This window comes from Lithobates pipiens, unplaced genomic scaffold (assembly GCF_037356315.1).
Source record: "Lithobates pipiens isolate NorthernLeopardFrog02 unplaced genomic scaffold, aLitPip1_a1.2 Scaffold_18, whole genome shotgun sequence".
Classification (NCBI taxonomy): domain Eukaryota; kingdom Metazoa; phylum Chordata; class Amphibia; order Anura; family Ranidae; genus Lithobates; species Lithobates pipiens.
In genome coordinates this window covers 520175066-520193062 of record NW_027507758.1, presented here as the reverse complement: position 1 = coordinate 520193062, position 17997 = coordinate 520175066, and the positions used below count along the sequence as shown (strand labels likewise).

At 45.4% G+C, this 17997-nt stretch overlaps 1 long non-coding RNA gene and 1 pseudogene across 1 annotated transcript in view; both read right to left on the bottom strand.

The window, feature by feature from the left end:
- Positions 1-17997, bottom strand: part of LOC143990247 (uncharacterized) — a 205798-nt gene that overhangs the window by 80715 nt on the left and 107086 nt on the right. The gene's annotated exons all lie outside the window — the stretch shown is intronic.
- Positions 5211-5314, bottom strand: LOC143990614 (U2 spliceosomal RNA; annotated as a pseudogene).

Below are 17997 nucleotides of genomic sequence, written 5' to 3'. Positions count from 1 at the left end.
GTGAGTGTACAGCTAGTATAACAGTGTAAATTTGCTGTCCCCTCAAAATAACTCAACACACAGTTATTAATGTCTAAACCACTGGCAACAAAAGTGAGTACACCCCTAAGTGAAAACGTCCAAATTGGGTCCAAAGTGTCAATATTTTGTGTAGCCACCATTATTTTTCAGCACTGCCTTAACCCTCTTGAACATGGAGTTAGAGACCTTGCGCTCCTCCACCTCCCGTTTGAGGATGTCCCACAGATGCTCAATAGGGTTTAGGTCTGGAGACATGCTTGGCCAGTCCATCACCTTTACCCTCAGCTTCTTTAGCAAGGCAGTGGTCATCTTGGAGGTGTGTTTGGGGTCGTTATCATGTTGGAATACTGCCTTGCGGCCCAGTCTCTGAAGAGAAGGGATCATGCTTTGCTTCAACGTATCACAGTACATGTTGGCATGCATGATTCCCTCAATGAACTGTAGATCCCCAGTGCCAGCAGTACTCATGCAGTCCCAGATCATGACACTCCCTCCACCATGCTTGACTGTATGTAAGACACACTTACCTTTGTACTCCTCACCTGGTTGCTGCCACACACGCTTGACACCATCTGAACCAAATTAGTTGATCTTGGTCTCATCAGACCACAGGATATGGTTCCAGTAATTTATGTCTGTTTGTCTTCAGCAAACTGTTTGCAGTCTTTCTTGTGCATCATCTTTAGAAGAGGCTCCTTCTGGGATGACAGCCATGCAGACCAATTTGATGCGGTGTGCGGCGTATGGTCTGATCACTGACAGGCTGACCCCCCGCCCCTTGAACCTCTGCAGCAATGCCGGCAGCATTCATACATCTATTTCCCAAAAACAACCTCTGGATATGACACTGAGCACGTGCACTCAACTTCCTGAGCTGCAGCTCAGTTTCAGGATCTTGACAATGTTCATATAGCCTAGGCTATCTTTATGTAGAGAAACAATTCTTTTTTTCAGATCCTCAGAGAGTTCTTTGCCATGAGGTGCCATGTTGAACTTCCAGTGACCAGTATGAGAGAGCGAGAGTGATAACACCAAATTTAACACACTTTCTCCCCATTCACACCTGAGGCCTTGTATTACTAATGAGTCACATGAGATGGAAAATGGCTAATTGGGCCCACTTTTATACAAGCTGTACATTCACTGTAATTTCTTTACATTGTGGCAAAGTGTCATTTCTTCAGTGTTGTCATATGAAAAGATATAATAAAATATTTACAAAAATGTGAGGAGTGTACTCACTTTTGTGAGATTACAGGTTTGCAGGAACACAGAATCCATGCCTTCTGTACTCACAGAACGGCAATCTGTCTTGTTTACATAGGCAGATCGCTGTTCTGCCTGTGTGCAGAACAATCTTAGGGTGCCGGCGGAGATCAAGTCCGCAGGACTCGCTGATCGATTCTTGCTGTGTAGAACCATGGTGGGAGTGAGCCGGTGACATAGCGCACTTGCACCAAATACCTGGAAGTGCAGGATCATGTATATATATACTTGATCCTGCGCAGCTGGATAAAGTGTATATAAACCCTAACAATAAACTTCTCCTAATGGTTTCTTTTAGTCTGGTTAATGCAACAATGTTAACATTTTATTATACCTGTTCAATAAGTGCAAAAAATACCTGTTGATCCTGCCTGAAATCCAGTAAGTTTGTAACCTCATGTACACTCTGCTCTGCTGAACTTTAATCGGCAGTGTTGTCAGCCCCCCCAATTCACCTCTGTAGATTACAGAACACTTCCCCCTTCGTTGTGGATATGAGGAGAGGGGGAGGTATGCTATAGTCCTAACATACTCTCTATTCTTGGGTGCTGGATACAGTGGGTGTTGTTACCCTAGGACAGATAGTGTATTAGGCCAGCCATACACATTCTGAACAATTTTAAATTTGAAAATCACACCTTTGAATAATTGTTTGATTTTCGACCACTAGTGGGGCCTCAGCAATGGGCGATTTTTGTGTGGTCATTGAATTTGAGTGATCAGGCATGTTAGAAATTTCTAATCGATGATGGGAAAATTGTATGAGAAATATAATCAAAAAAGAAATACGCATGAGCTGTGACCTGGAAAGAAAATTCCTGGTTACAAATGTTCTTTTTTGTAACAACGTGGTGAAATTGAAGGCTTGGTTGGTCAAACTTCGAAATCAATGGTGACACCACCGGATTACAGAACACATACATTTTCAACAAATCGTATGGAATTTGACCCATGCATGGCCTGCATTATTGGCAACATTTCCAGGTGATATTAGGAATGAGGAAAAAGCTTGAAAAAAATTAAAATAAATATATCCAGCACATTTAAGAACTAGTAAGCTGCAATGCATTATATTTTTTTTCTTGGGTTTGGATACATTTTGACATTTATATATAGAAATGGTTCATTAATAAAACAACAATGAAAATGCTGAATAGACATCCATAGGAATTTGACTAGTTTCTGCATATGTTGCTAAATGCACAACATTCCAATACCACTAGCATTTCTACAAAATACCATCATACAATATTGATCCCAGGAGTTGTCAGATTGTCTTCGAGGAACAGGTACAATATTTGTCCATGTTAGTGCAAGTTTGGACCATGCACTATAGAGATTTTTTGCCTTCTTCTAGATAAAGTGAGGGTTGAGGATTTTAAAGACAAATTGCCTCTTGTTCTTTTGGGTTTACCTTGATTGCCAAGTCTTTTTTTCTAACCCACAGTGGCGGCCTGTATGATCTACATACAGGGATGCCAGACCATGGATTCCAATGGGGGGTGTTTTTCTTTGAAGCACGTAATTAGAGCCAGAGGCTCTAATAGGCTTCAAAATAGGGTGGGCTTGGGGTGCAGACAACTGCTCTCCGGACCCACCCAGTTGTGTGACAATAGCGAATTAATATTTGCTATTTTCACACTAATTATGCTCCCGGCCAATCAGGAAGTGGGTCTTGAAACCTGTTTCCCAATTGACTGAAAGGAGAAGCTACATTTGCCCCTGAGAGGAGATGCGAGGAGAGAAGATGCAGGGGAAGCTACGCTGGCTGCCGGGAGGAGGGAGGAGAGGAAATATAGAAGCCGGTTGCTTGGAGGGAAGCCTGCGGTAAGTGTTCCAGCTGCCGGGTGGCACTAACCGCCCGGGGGGCTGATGGGGTGGGGGGTGTTGGTGGCTGGCTGTGCACTGTTTGCCATCCCCTCCCCCAGAAAAATACCACGGTCGCCACTGCTAAACAACTATGTAGCATATACAGGCTCTATTTCCTGCATAATAAATAATACAGCAAAGTTTTGAGCCTTCCTTATCCATAGACATTCACAGAGCAATTTTCTCTCATTTAAAGCTAAAGCATTACATGCGGCACCAATGTGTACTGCAGTCAGTCCAACAGAATCCAGCCGAAAGGGGCATGACCGAAAAAGGTCAGACCGGAGAGTTCTGTTGGGGGGGGGGGGGGGGCATCACCCTGTCAGAACACAATAGAATATCAGGGGAGATTGTTAGTGCAGTGGCTCCAACCGGAGCTGTCCGTCTTTTTACATTCAACCAGCTGGGTTGCAACTAGCAGTGTATACTAGGCTTAATGAACAGAAACCAATTGATTTCCCCATTGACACTAATCTCCACCTCTAGTTTTTGTATTCAAACAGGTTCAAGCTCCCTGAATGCCTGAACAGGGGACTGCATTTGATAGGATCCAGTCAGTATTCAGTCAATAATTTTCCACCTGGCTCAGTCAATTTTTGAATCAACATTTGTAGAGTCGGGTGGTGCTTGCAGGGCCATCCAAGGCTTGAATTTTGGCTGACTTAGCAGTAATCAAACACAATTTGAGCCATCTTTGGCCAGCCTAACAGACAAGGTGTTTATGATGAATACAATAGTCTATTTTCAGTGTCTAATGATGTGAAACACCCAGAATGCTGATGTTAGTGGGACATGTGATCAGCTTTTTACTCAATTTGATCTTGTAATGCTGACATGTGCCCTGCCCTCTGCTTTCCTGACAGAATATGAATTGATACTGGACTTATCCCTTTCTGAACATTTCCGTTTTTAAAAGAACTTCATAAATGAATCAGGCTACAATTGGGGTTCCCTTTCATGTTTTTTTTTTAAAAGCCAGTGGCGTGTAAAACACACCCAAAAACTCCACCCGGTGCCCAAAAAAGTGCATACACATAAAGAGTGACACAAAACGTGCAACTGGTGTTACACTGGTCCTCCCTAGGAAGGACCTTACCCTGATTCCCTGGGGCGTTTGGCTCCAGATGGGGACTGAGGTACTTCACTGGGACCATCTGGCCGAAACCAGATGGACCCCCTTTCTCTGGAGGGCCTGCTTAAACAGACCCACCCAAGTACTCGGTGGGGCTCCCCCAAAGGAAGACCCCATGAGAGAGGGTGAACTAAGCCAAAAGGCCATGTTCACCCCCATCCCAAGATGTTCAGGGCAGGCCCAAGGACCCATACCCTACTAATTACACTGTGTCAAACGTGTAACAACCAACAAAAAAATACAAAAAAGTGACAAAAACTGGGGTAAAATAAATAGGAAAGTGGGGAGAAGGAAGTGGGAGCGTGAAAGAGTGACCATTGTGCAATACAATGGTCAGGCCCTCCAGCCAGAAATAAAAATTTCCCCTGGACCTAGCCAAAAGGCTCGGCCCGAGAGGCAGGTGTAATATAAAAGTGTGTATGTTGAAGTGACCTTGGTGCCATAAATCAAAGTGACCCTCACTCACAGTGATTGTACGGCACCCCTGAACTGCCACTTCAGGGGCACATTCACCATGGGCTTTTTGTATAACCCTGACCAACAACCCAGACTACAGCAGCCCCCACTCCAGGCAGGAAGACATGAAGTTCTGAGAACTTGGTGAGAGCCCTTTACCATCAGGCACCACCGTTGCTCCCATCACTCCTTCCTAATTACATTTGGAGATACTAAGCGCTCCTCCCCCTCCAGTAAGAGAGGAGCCAGTGTTTTCTCACGAAAAACTGTCCGGAGCTAGAGCTACCCCAATCTAGGCCAGAAGGCCAGGGACCCGACCCTCTGGGTCAGACCGCATGCAGCACCCATCCCCATCAGGAGCACCCTTCCAGACGGCTCGCTATCGGCCCCGCTGGCACCAGCATGGACGCCCTGACACCAGCACTGCCGAACCGCCCTTCCAGGTCCAATGACACCACTGGATTTGCATGTGTCCCCCCCCCCCACACTCGGGCGATACACAGCGCCTCCTCTGGAAACTGATAAGAACAGATACTACACTTGATCTTAGCCAAAAGGCCGAGAAGATTAGATGTCCCACCTTCTTTGGTTTCTGCCTGACCATGAGTACTCACCCCTTTGCTATTACCTAAATTAATGAGACCACACATGAACGGGAGTACAAATGGCCATAGCAGCCTTTTTATTAACCAAACAAAAAAATTCACATCATTTTTCCATCAACATCTGAAACATAACTAACAGTCCTCAGACTGTTGATCTTTGACAGCACCCAGAATTCCAACCTGTTCCACTTGTAACACTGCGTGACCTTTTACCATACTAGGCCTCCAGCCATGACACACCAGTTTGGAGACAACCCACACCCGCAGTGGAATCATTACCGTATTCCAGCTAACCTTAATTGACTGGAATATACCAGAGGGGCACATACCACTGATGAGTCCCCCACACGTCCATCTCTACCGTATTTTCTTCAACCCCAAAAGACCAACCACTGCCTCCCACAGGACAGTTCACCCTCTGATCACACCTCTGGGATCTGTGATTCCTCACATTCCTCACCTTGAAGCATCCCAGGCAAGGACAGCCTGGATGCCTTGGATCCGTGCCGTACCCGCCTCCACCTCCCCGCACCGGATCCGCCCATCGATATGCTGCGCAGACCTCCAGCACATACAGTGCCCTGGGCTGCCGTCTCTGCCTTTTCCTTGCCTTTTCCACCCCTCTCCACCTGACAGCTGCAGCTGGTAACAGCCTGGTGGCCGCAACATTGCTCCTCCCATGCCAAGACTCCCCACTTTCCAAAGCATCAGAGGGGGAGGAGTCCGCTAGCTCCCGACAGTGATGCTGGGCAGGTGGAGAAAGCATGTGTATGCTTCCTGACACCCTCCCTGCCGAGCTCCGCCTACGCTGAGGATTCCCTCCAGGCCCACCACCTGAGGAAGATGGTGATCACTTCTCTGGTGGTCCTGACGGGTCCCGAGTGGGGCTCCTACACTGGTGCAAAGCTCGGGGGGATCCGGATTAAAAACTCTCTGGCGGCCAAGACCGCCGGGCGCATGGGATGTCCTGCCCCCCACTACTGACCCGGACGCTTGGTCCTCTAGCAGGGCAGATACCTGGCTTGGCAGCCACTCAGGCCCCTTGGAAGCTGCCGCAGGCCGCAGCCATGCCAGGACCCCGTCCACCTCGGGCATGCTCCAATATTTATGGACCAGCAGCAGTGTGGAATAAACTGCCTCCTTGTCACATGTCCTTCCTCTACTGCCCAGGAGACCCCACCTATCCCTTAAATAAACTCCAACAAACCCCTCCTCATCCTTCACATGTCCTTCCTCTACTGCCCAGGAGACCCCACCTATCCCTTAAATAAACTCCAACAAACCCCTCCTCATCCTTCACATGTCCTTCCTCTACTGCCCAGGAGACCCCACCTATCCCTTAAATAAACTCCAACAAACCCCTCCTCATCCTGTTGCTCCAACCAATCCTACCTCTCCCTTATTCTCCACCTACAATCCTTAACCCCATAGTTGCTTCCCCTTCTCACCCTGTCATGCAGGCCCTGCACTATCTTTCATTTTATTTCTCTTGCTCGGGGGCCTAATGCCCTGTACACACAGTCGGACATTCTGACTTCAAAATCCGTCTGATTTTTTCCAACGGATTTTGGCCCAAACTTGTCTTGCATACACACGGTCATACAAAGTTGTCGGAAAATCCGATCGTTCTGAACGAGGTGATGTCAAATACGTACGTCGGGACTATAAACGGGCCAGTAGCCAATAGCTTTCCTCTCTTCGTTTATTCTGAGCATATGTTGGACATTGTCCGTCGGAATTGTCTACACAGGATCGGAATTTATGCAATCGGATTTTGTTGTCAGAAAATTTTAGATCCTGCTCTCAAACTTTGTGCGGAAAATCAGACGGAAAAAGTCCGATGGAGCCCCCACACGGTCGGATTTTCCGACAACATGACCTGATCACACATTTTCTGTCGGAAAGTCTGACCGTGTGTACAGGGCATTTCTGTTTTGTTTATATTCATTGTGTTTGGGTGACCTATTTTTTATTATAACCACGGGTAAGCCTCCAGCAAAGATAGGGTTATTGCATTTAATACTTTATGTATGAATACATTCTTCCAATGAATCCCTTAAATTAGGCAAATGTTAAATTTAATCCTTCAGGTATGTGATCTGTGCAGAGAGTGTAATACAAAGTACAAATAAGACAAAGGAATCGTTATTGACTCAACATCCGGGGGTTTTTTTGGGCAGAGAGCAATAAGCACACTGTGATAAAGTTATGTTTTCCTTGGACAATTCAGTATTTAGAATGAAAACATAAAACCTCCATATGATTTGCTCTTGCTGAGCATGACGTACACCATACATAAAGGAAGTACAGTATTATTTTATTAATCTATGTAATTCTATCATATACTTTACAACTATAGGATTCCTCTCCATACAATAACCATAAAAGTTGGTGCACACCAGGGCCAGCTAGAATCCAGGCAGGCTCTATGGCTTGTCATAGACAATAAAACGATGATCTGTTCATGTCTATGCTGTAATCTAGGTACTGTCACTCTGAAGTTTCTCACCCCCTACATCTGAAAGCTATGATACCCTGGTTGTCCACTTCTTTTCTGTTCTTATCTTCTGTATGTGTATTCAAGGGTATGTTTAGAACTGGGATTCCCAAAGGATGGCCCAGAGGTCACCTCCTGGTGCACATAATCCTAATGGTGTACATAACCGTCAAATAATAACTATTATCAAGAAAGACTCCGCCCCCTCTCCCTAGCTGCGTGCATAACTCTATTGCAAAGCTACAACCTCCTGCAATGTTTATGTCCTACCCCACGGAGTTGCTTGATGGGGTAATATATCAAGAATAATAATCCCCAGTATATGACTCCATTAAAGTTAAAGGACACCTAAACGCAAACAAAAAGGGTAATGTATTTCATCTTTCCAATACTTATATTTTATTTTTCAGGCTTTTTGCTTTATTTATATATGTTTATAAGTAACACACTTGCAGTCCTAGGGTGACAACACTCACTCCCTCACCTTACTCTATCAGAACAATAGTAACATGACAAGCGTATTGTGTCCTGGGGTGAGGTCATCTGGGCCAACCAAAATCCACCCTCTGCCTCTACCCTTTACATTAATGGAATGACACCAAGGCTGGATTTGATGAGCACAGCAGCCATTTATTAAACACAAAACCAAATAACATCCTTGCAAACCATAAGTATAAGCTATAAACATAGAAAATTAACTGGAGATGGAATAAAGGTCTATGAGGGTCATCTTATAACAAAACCAACTAGTATCTGTACATTGGGCCCCTAGCTGCTGACACCACCTTTGGGTCATTACCATTCCAACTGCAGATACCAAATGAATCTTCACATGACCCACTGAAACAAGGATGCCATACTTGAAAGGGCTCCCCAATCTCAATTGAGTGCTAACTGTGGATGCTGTCTTTTAAACACTCTAATACCCTGGCTTGCTGCAGTAACAATTTAGAAATTAAACCACATTTTGGAGCAGGCCCAGACTGGGACAAAAAACAGGCCTGGGCATTCCAGACCAAGCAGCCAATTCCTGCAGGGACCGGGGGGGGGGGGGGGGGGTGATGGGAAACCCACGGAGCTGCCCCCCCACTACAACGCAAACCCCACTAACTTCTGCCCACCCAAAATTACCCCACTGACAGACACCCCCACGTACTGCCCTCTACCCCGCCCCAATTACCGCCACCTCCCGCCACTAAAAGACCCCCTCCCTCAACCACAACCCCCCCGCTCACAGGTCTTCACCACTCAACTACCGATTTCCCACAGACCCTCCCCACCCAATCTTCATGCTACAGTCATTGTGAAATCTTGTATTCCCACTGTTAATAATTATGACTTGTGACTGTGTCCCTGTTTGGCTGTCAAGGTGCCCAAGCTTGTGTCGTGCCTGTGTCCCCACTGACCATTCAGCATGTAAGGAGTTAACTGAGTTCCGTTACCTCTTTGGTTGCAGCTCAGCGCTCTGCTTGTTTTGCCTGAATTCAAAGCACAGGATAGAGATCTTCACGCTACACTGGGCGAGGAGACACAGGTATGGCCACACAGCGGGAGGCGAGCACCGAACCGCAGCCCGCATCAGCTCAGTCACCAGTAAGCCGCTCATGCCAAGACATGTGGCCCAGTGGCCCGGGGCCCCCAGGCAAATGCCCAGTGGGCACTATGGCCATTCTGGATCTGGTCGGTAATATCCTTAAAATAATCTAACAGGACAGGGGGGAGACAATGCTGCTACAACACTGTAAACTCCCATTCACATGTGCAGTAGAGCCCTGTTCACATGGGCAGTCGAGTTTATTGCCCCTCTAAAAAGTGGTCCGTCGTGGATTGCTTTTTGATCCACTGGAGATTCTCAGTATACGGCTTCACTCAAAGCACTGGGGACTCAGTAGCAGAGCATGGAAAAGTCCTGCTGGATCATGAAAACTGGGATATTTTTTTCTTTTCTTGTTCAAATCTGCTCAGCTATGACATGTCAAGAATGAGATGTGGTGATACAGGGAAAAGTTTCAAAAATCTTTACATGTTCCCTACAGCAAGATGCCTGATGGCACAAATATCAGAAAGTTAATTTTCACAGAAAGGTTGGCAGTTACTGTTCTTTTATGAAAGACTTTGTTTTTGACAGGTTGCAGCTATTTTAAGCTTTGTAATTTCTCTTTAATAAACTATTTCGATACAAAAGTGTATTGGGGTCATGGTTACACATAGTACCTGCTGTAAAGATGCTGCTGATTATTTGTAAAGAAGATGGAATGGAAAATCTTTTTGTTGTTTCCTGTCTTACAAACAAGCGGTATATGTAGAGCACCATGTGTGACATTTTACCATATTAGAGAGACCTCAGGCTCTTGAGAGGAAGTGACCCAGACTTTCATGTCCCATTTTACTTGGAGATGATGGAGGAACTCCTGAGAGGTTTCGACCACTAGGCCATTGTGGGGGACATCAGCAGAATGATTGCTGATTGTCACATGAAGAGCAGCAGCTGTGTTAGAAATGTATATCTGTGCACCTCCCTTCTTCTAACACCTTAAAGCTGGCCATACATGAAATTAATGTTGTTTGGTTCCTGATGAACTGGCCGAAATTTACTCAGTGTGTGGCCCTGTCAGTCGTCCTCCTTTGATTGAACATTCGAAGGAGCTGCATGGATAATTGTCAGCCTAACATCAGCTGCATACAATCAGATCAGGTATTTCGACAGCTGGCATGGCTGTCTGTCAAAATACAATAGCTGCAGCCATTGTCCATAAGCGCTGTGCAGCATGGACATAGGAATCTAATACTTTTTTTTTCCATTTAGCATTTAGGCAGAATAGAAAAAATCAATACAGGCCTTTACACACCACATTCAGTGCAGTGCTTTTTTCCTGCATCAAAAAAGCATGGAAAGTAGGTTATATGGGCACCAATGGCATAGTTCAAACCAGCGCAGTGTGTTCCAGTGGTTCAGAAAAAAAAATACATCATACTGCTTTTTACCTGCACAGAACTGTACTGGAGTGCAATACAACGCATAAAAAAGCATTATTCACCACATGCCAACCAGCCACCTGAGTTGTACTGTGGCAGAATGGCACGGCTGGGCGAAACAACGTTATGTAACGTCGCTTCACATTGTGGCCACTAGGGGGCGCGTGCCCCCCCCCCGCTCGCTCCTCGAGCTGATGCAAGTGCGATCTCGATCACCGTCAGGCTCCTGCAATCGCTCGGGGGAAACGGAGAACCTGGAACAGTGTGTGTAAACACACAGTTTCCGGTTCTCTGAGGGTAGAACTGACAGATCGTCTGTTTATACCAGGGGTCTCAAACTAGCTGCCCTCCAGCTGTTGCAAAACTACAAGTCCCATCATGCCTCTGCCTGATGGAGTCATGCTTTTAACTGTCAGCCTTGCAATGGCTTGGGGACTTGTAGTTTTTCAACAGCTGGAGGGCCACAAGTTTGAGACCCCTGGTTTATACAGAGTATAAACAGCGATCTGTTAGTTTCCCTGCACAGTCCCCATTCCCCTTCAGTTAGAACACAAATTAGGACACACTGCCTCCCTAGTGTTAACCCCTTCACTGCCAGTGCCATTTTTACAGTAATCAATGCATTTTTAATTGCACTGATCGCTGCATTAATGCCAATGGTCCCAAAAATGTGTCAAAATTGTCCGACATGTCCGCCACAATGTCGCAGTCATGATAAAAATAGCAGATCACCGCCATTACTAGTAAAAAAAAAAATATTAATAAAAATGCCATAAAACTATCACCTATTTTGTAGGCGCTATAACTTTTGTGTAAACCAATCAACATACACTTATTGCATTTTTTTTTTTACCAAAAATATGTAGGAGAATACGTATCGGCCTAAATTGAGGAAAAAAATGTTTGCTTTATATATTTTTTGGGGAGATTTATTATAGCAAAAAGTAAAAAAGAATGTGTTTTTTTCAAAATTGTCACTCTTTTTTTGTTTATAGTGCAAAAAATAAAAAACGCAGAGCTGATCAAATACCACCAAAAGAAAGCTCTATTTGTGGGAAAAAAAGGACATCAATTTTGTTTGGGAGCCACGTCGCACGACCGTGTAATTGTCAGTTAAATTGACGCAGTGCCAAATCCCAAAATGTGCTCTGGTCTTTGGCCAACCAAATGGTCTGGGGCTGAAGCGATTACAAAATGCATACGTACAGATCTGGAGGACGTTTTTGGGGTGTGAATGGGCACTAAGTGTACAGCCAACTTTAACCAATATTAGTGATGCATTTGCTTTAGTGTTTAGCATTGTCTCTATTTCTGCTGCACAGCATACAAGTGATCCCATCAGTGTCAACTGCACATCCTACATGCTATTCCTGCACTGTTCCTTTCTCTGATATGAGGCACTATTCATCCCACTGACACCAACAATGAGGTACTTCTCCTTTCACTCACACTAATAGTGGGGTACTATTCCTCCCATGGACACCAAGGAAGGGGGCACTATTCCTTGTATTCCAGCATTTCTCCTCTCCCTCAGCTTCTCTCCCACATTCAGCTAATGTAAACCCAGTGCTGATGGAGAGGGACAAACAAAGACATACCCAGGCATCTGATGGCCTTCTTATCAACCTATGACATCATCAGTTAGTAGAATGCCAGCAGCTGGCCCGCATGGTACCCAAGGTTGTAATGCCGCACAATTAAAACCTGTGGCATAACAAAAAAAGGCAGGCTTGAGACATCTGTTGGCTTGTTGACAATTTGTGGGCAGTTAGTGGCAATTTTTAGGCATTTTGCCAAGGCACCCCTGAAAATCTAAGAAGGCACTCCAGGGTGACATGGCACCCTAGTTGAAAAAAGTTGCTTTATAACAAGAACCTTCATGACAGGATGACCAGTATAATTTTAATGAAAGCTGCAGATTTAAAAAAATAAAAAAAAAGCCAACTTTTGAAATGAAATGAACATTATAGCTTTATGTCTACCTTGAACAATTACTAAATGTTACTATTCAAAGCTCATCTGTAATTTAGTATTACAAAAGGTTATGAGGGAGCAATCTAGTAGGGAAGGCAGATGCTGTATTCCATTCTTTTGGTGAAGGTTATTTTGGAAATGTGGCATTTGAAGTGAACCTGTGCTTTACCTATGTTGGGCAAAGTAATATGTACACTTTAACCAATTGCAGGTCAGCCGCCATCATTATGCTGCAGCAGGTCAGCACCTTCCCACGAATTGCCATAACTGTATGTTGGCCCTTCAACAGCGGCACGCCGCAAGATGATGAGCGTGGCCGGCAGCTGCAATTTCCGCAGGCTGCGTGCGATCGCGGGCATGAGACCCAGAACGGGGATGTGTGTGTGTAAAAACACAAATCCCCATTCTGTCAGGAGAGGAGAGACAGATCGTCTGTTCCTACTATGCAGGAACAGCAGTACCTCTCCTCCTCTAGTCAGTCACATCCCCCCACAGTTAGAAACACACAGGAGGGAACACATTTAACCCCTTAAACAGCCCCTAGTTTTAACCACTGCCCTACCAGTGACATTTACACAGTAATAAGTGCATTTTTATAGCACTGATCACTGTATAAATGTCAGTGGTTTCCAAAATGTGTCAAAAGTGTCCGATTTGTCAGAGTCCCACTAAAAATTGCAGATCGCTGCCATTACTAGTAAAAATAAAATAAATAATAAAAATGCCATAAATGTATTCCCTATTTTGTAGATGCTACAACTTTTGTGCAAACCAATCAATATACGCTTATTGCGATTTTTTTTAATTAATTTTTTTACCAAAAATATGTAGAAGAATACATATCGGCCTAAACTGATAAAGAAATTTATTTTTTTACATGTTTTGTTTGGATATTTATTATAGCAAAATGCAGAGGTGATCAAATACAACCAAAATAAAGCTCTATTTGCGGGAGTACATTTTGCTTGGGTACAACGTCGCACGACCGCACAATTGTTAGTTAAAGCGACGCAGTGCCGTTTGGAAAAAAAAGACCTGGTCATTAAGGGGGAGATTCTTCCGGTCTTTAAGTGGTGCAAGATCCACAGACCTGCTCATTGCTCCTCTGTTGACCCATTCAACCAATAGAAGAAAAGAGAAGAATCCTTTTGTCAATGTTAATAATGATTATTTACTAATGTAAAAATGTAATAGCAGCATGATCTGTTCAATAATTATCCTCTTAGGGAATGTACCCACATCCCATGCCATAGACTCAAATCCCCCCCCCCAAAAAAAAACTACCACAAACAGGTAATTATTTGGGCCCTTTTAGATGCTCTGCTTATCAAATATGAATTTCTTGGCCTGGGAAATGTGTTGAGAGGCCCCTCCACCAACCAAGTTGATAATACAATATAGATAGGATGCTGTATATGTAGACATAAATAAAAAAACGGATTGATGATGGGAATTGTATGCAAGGGGATATGTGTTGTGTAGTTTGATGTGGAACACATATACCCTATATTGGCAAAAGTATTGGGACACCCCTCCAAATCATTGCATTCAGGTGTTCCAATCACCCCCACATGGTCACAGGTGTATAAAATCAAGCACCTAGGCATGCAGACTCTTTTTACAAACATTTGTGAAAGAATGGGTCACTCTGAGGAGCTCAGTGAATTCAAGCATGGTACCGTGATCGGTTGCCATCTGTGCAATAAGTCCATCCGTGAAATTTCCTTGCTAATAAATATTCCACAGTCAACTGGTAGTGGTATTATAACAAAGAGGAACCAAATGGGAACAACAGCAAATCAGTCACAAAGTGGTAGGCCACGTAAAATGACAGAGCGGGGTCAGCGCTTGCTGAAGCTCACAGTGCGCAGAATTCATCAACTGTCTGTAGACTCAATAGCTACAGACCTCCAAACTTTGTGTGGCCTTCAGATTAGCAAAACAATAGTACATAGAGAGCTTCATGGAATGGGTTTCCGTGGCCGAACAGCTGCATCCAAGCCTTACATCACCAAGTGCAATGCAAAACGTTGAATGCCGTGGCGCAAAGCACGCCGCCACTGGACTCTAGAGCAGTGGAAGCGTGTTCTCTGGAGTGACAAATTACGCTTCTCTATCTGGCAATCTGATGGACATATCTGGGTTTGGCGGTTGCCAGGATGGTACTTGCCTGACTGCATTGTGCCAAGTGTAAAGTTTGGTGGAAGGGGGGGGGGTTATGTTGTGGGGTTGTTTTTCAGGGGTTGGGCTTGGCCCCTTAGTTCCAGTGAAGGGAACTCTTAAGGCGCCTGCGTACCAAGACATTTTGGACAATTTCTTGCTCCCAACTTTGTGGGAACAGTTTGGGGAAGGCCCCTTCCTGTTCCAACATGACTGCACACCAGTGCACAAAGCAAGGTCCATAAAGACATGGTTAAGCGAGTTTGAGGTGGAGGAAATTGACTGGCCTGCACAGAGTCCTCACCTCAACCCAATAGAACACTTTTGGGATGAATTTTAATACTGCTATGGTATTGTGAGAAAATATGGCAAATGAACCATTAAAATGGCCATACAAAGTTTGATATTCACAGGAAAGTCCATCTATGAGCTCACAAGTGTCTCTTGCTGCTGGAGATGTTCATCAACATTAATGGAGAACCTGGGACTCTCCTTGTGATTAGGATTCAAATCAAATAAGCGTATTTCAGGATCTGTTCTGTAGCCTTCAGAAGATAGTTACAGCAGATCCCTCCATTGGGAAAAGGATTTGAGGAAGGGCCTTTATGTTCTCTACCAGACGCTAGGGATGGGTCCTGTATGGGAGATATGTATCCCCATTATTTGGGTTGTGGTCCCTTTAAGGGAGTGCAAAAGAAGTATAGTTTGGGAGCACTCAGGGATTCTAATCCATGCTGGGTGAGGGGTTTTGGGGTGATTTGGAAAAAAGGGAAAACTGATTGGTGGCACTGACTTCCTGAGATTATTAAGTCCTTACTTACGGGACATCCTGGGCTTCTCCATATCATAATTCCTACACTATATTCGCAGACTATAAAGCCACTGTGATATCAAACACACCAAATATGTGGACATAGTATGAGTGGCTTGGTTTGCAAAAGAGGTGGGGCTTAACTTATATAGAAGTATTCGGGGCTCAGTAATATCCTTTCAAAACACCGTAAACATTTTGTAATATAAGAAAGAAAATAATGGACAAGATATACTTTTCTCTCCTTCTATGGGCCTTATTTTCTCCAAAATGACAGGTGCACTTTAAAGTCTCTGAACAGTGATAGATAACTCCTGGCTCTAAATAAGACAGGTCAGTCACCTCTGGGTAAAGCCATGCATTTTAGAGATTACGATGCACAGGATCCTGTAAGAAGGAGTCAGCTTGATCCTGGTTTATTGAGCCATGCTGTAATATATTGAACCTCTCCTGATGTGAAATTTGTAGCATGCAGCTAAACAGTGTTTGTTTTTAAATCAATTCTTATTTATTTAGGCCTATTAACGGAGTGCCTAATTGCGAATTGCTTGTTAAATAGCTGGGAATGGATGTAACATGCTGCTTTTGTCAGTCAATATTTACTGGCTCATTCTCAGCTGTGGAAACAGTCCTGAAGGTTAGTAAATAGCCTGTAGAAAATACTAGTAACAATTACATTTAACAGATCTACAGCTGACCTCTACCGTTATCCAGTGGTGGGCAAATGTCAGCTCTTCAGCTGTTGTCATTCCACCTATTCTGTGGACTTTAGTGGCTCCATTCACACATGTCCACTTTTCTGCTGTAAAACATTTTTATTACAGGTATTTATATAGTGCCGATCAGGGGCGTTGCTAGGTCTGCAAAAGATCTGGGGCTAGAGCCCATAACAGCGAAGTAAAGAAAGTCATACGCTTGGGCAGGCATACATGTGTATATAATATACGTGTGTGTGTGTAGATAGGTAGACATATATATGATATATATTATCATTACATCAGGGTCCCCAGAGAGCCCCCCTTACATCAGGGTCCCAAGAGAGCCTCCCTTACATCAGGGTCCCCAGAGAGCCTCTCCCTTACATCAGGGTCCCCAGAGAGCCTGCCCTTACATCAGAGTCCCTAGAGAGCCCCTCTTACATCATGGTCCCCAGAGAGCCTCCCCCTTACATCAGGGTCCCCAGAGAGCCTCCCTTACATCAGGGTCCCCAGAGAGCCTCCCTTACATCAGGGTCCCAAGAGAGCCTCCCTTACATCAGGGTCCCCAGAGAGCCTCTCCCTTACATCAGGGTCCCCAGAGAGCCTGCCCTTACATCAGAGTCCCTAGAGAGCCCCTCTTACATCATGGTCCCCAGAGAGCCTCTCCCTTACATCAGGGTCCCCAGAGAGCCTCCCCTTACATCAGAGTCCCTAGAGAGCCCCTCTTACATCAGGGTCCCCAGAGAGCCTCTCCCTTACATCAGGGTCCCCAGAGAGCCTCCCTTACATCAGGGTCCCCAGAGAGCCTCCCCTTACATCAGAGTCCCTAGAGAGCCCCTCTTACATCAGGGTCCCCAGAGAGCCTCCCCCTTACATCAGGGTCCCCAGGGAGCCTCCTTACGGTAGAGTCCCCAGAGAGCCCCCCCTTACATCAGGGTCCCCAGAGAGCTGCCCCACTTACATCAGGGTCCCCAGAGAGCCTCACCTTACATGAGGGTCCCTAGAGCCCCCCTTATTACATCAGGGTCCCCAGGGAGCCTTCCCCTTACATCAGGGTCCCCAGAGAGCCTCCCCATTACATCAAGGTCCCTAGAGAGCCTCCCTCTTGCATCAGGGTCCCCAGAGAGCCCCCCACTTACATTAGTGTCCCCTTAGAGCCCCCCTTACATCAGGGTCCCCAGTGAGCCCCTCCTTACATCAGGGTTCCCAGAGAGAGGGCGGGCAGTGAGAGATGATGTAATCTCTCTGCTGCCCGCGGCTGCACAGTGAGGGTGGAACAGCATTGATGCAGGGCGGGTGGTGAGAGATGATGTCGCTTTTCTGCTCTCTTGCCCGGCCGGCTCTCCCGTACTGCCTGGCCGCTCTCCAGCTCTCCCGTGCTGCAGAGAGACCACAGCCCAGTAGTGGATAGGGGGGGGGGGAAACATTTTTGCCATGTTGTAATGCAAATCATCGTGGCTGTTGCATGTGCCAGTGCCTTTGCAGCTTAACGGGTAGTGGTCTTGTGTATGTGTGTGTGTGTGTGTGGTGGT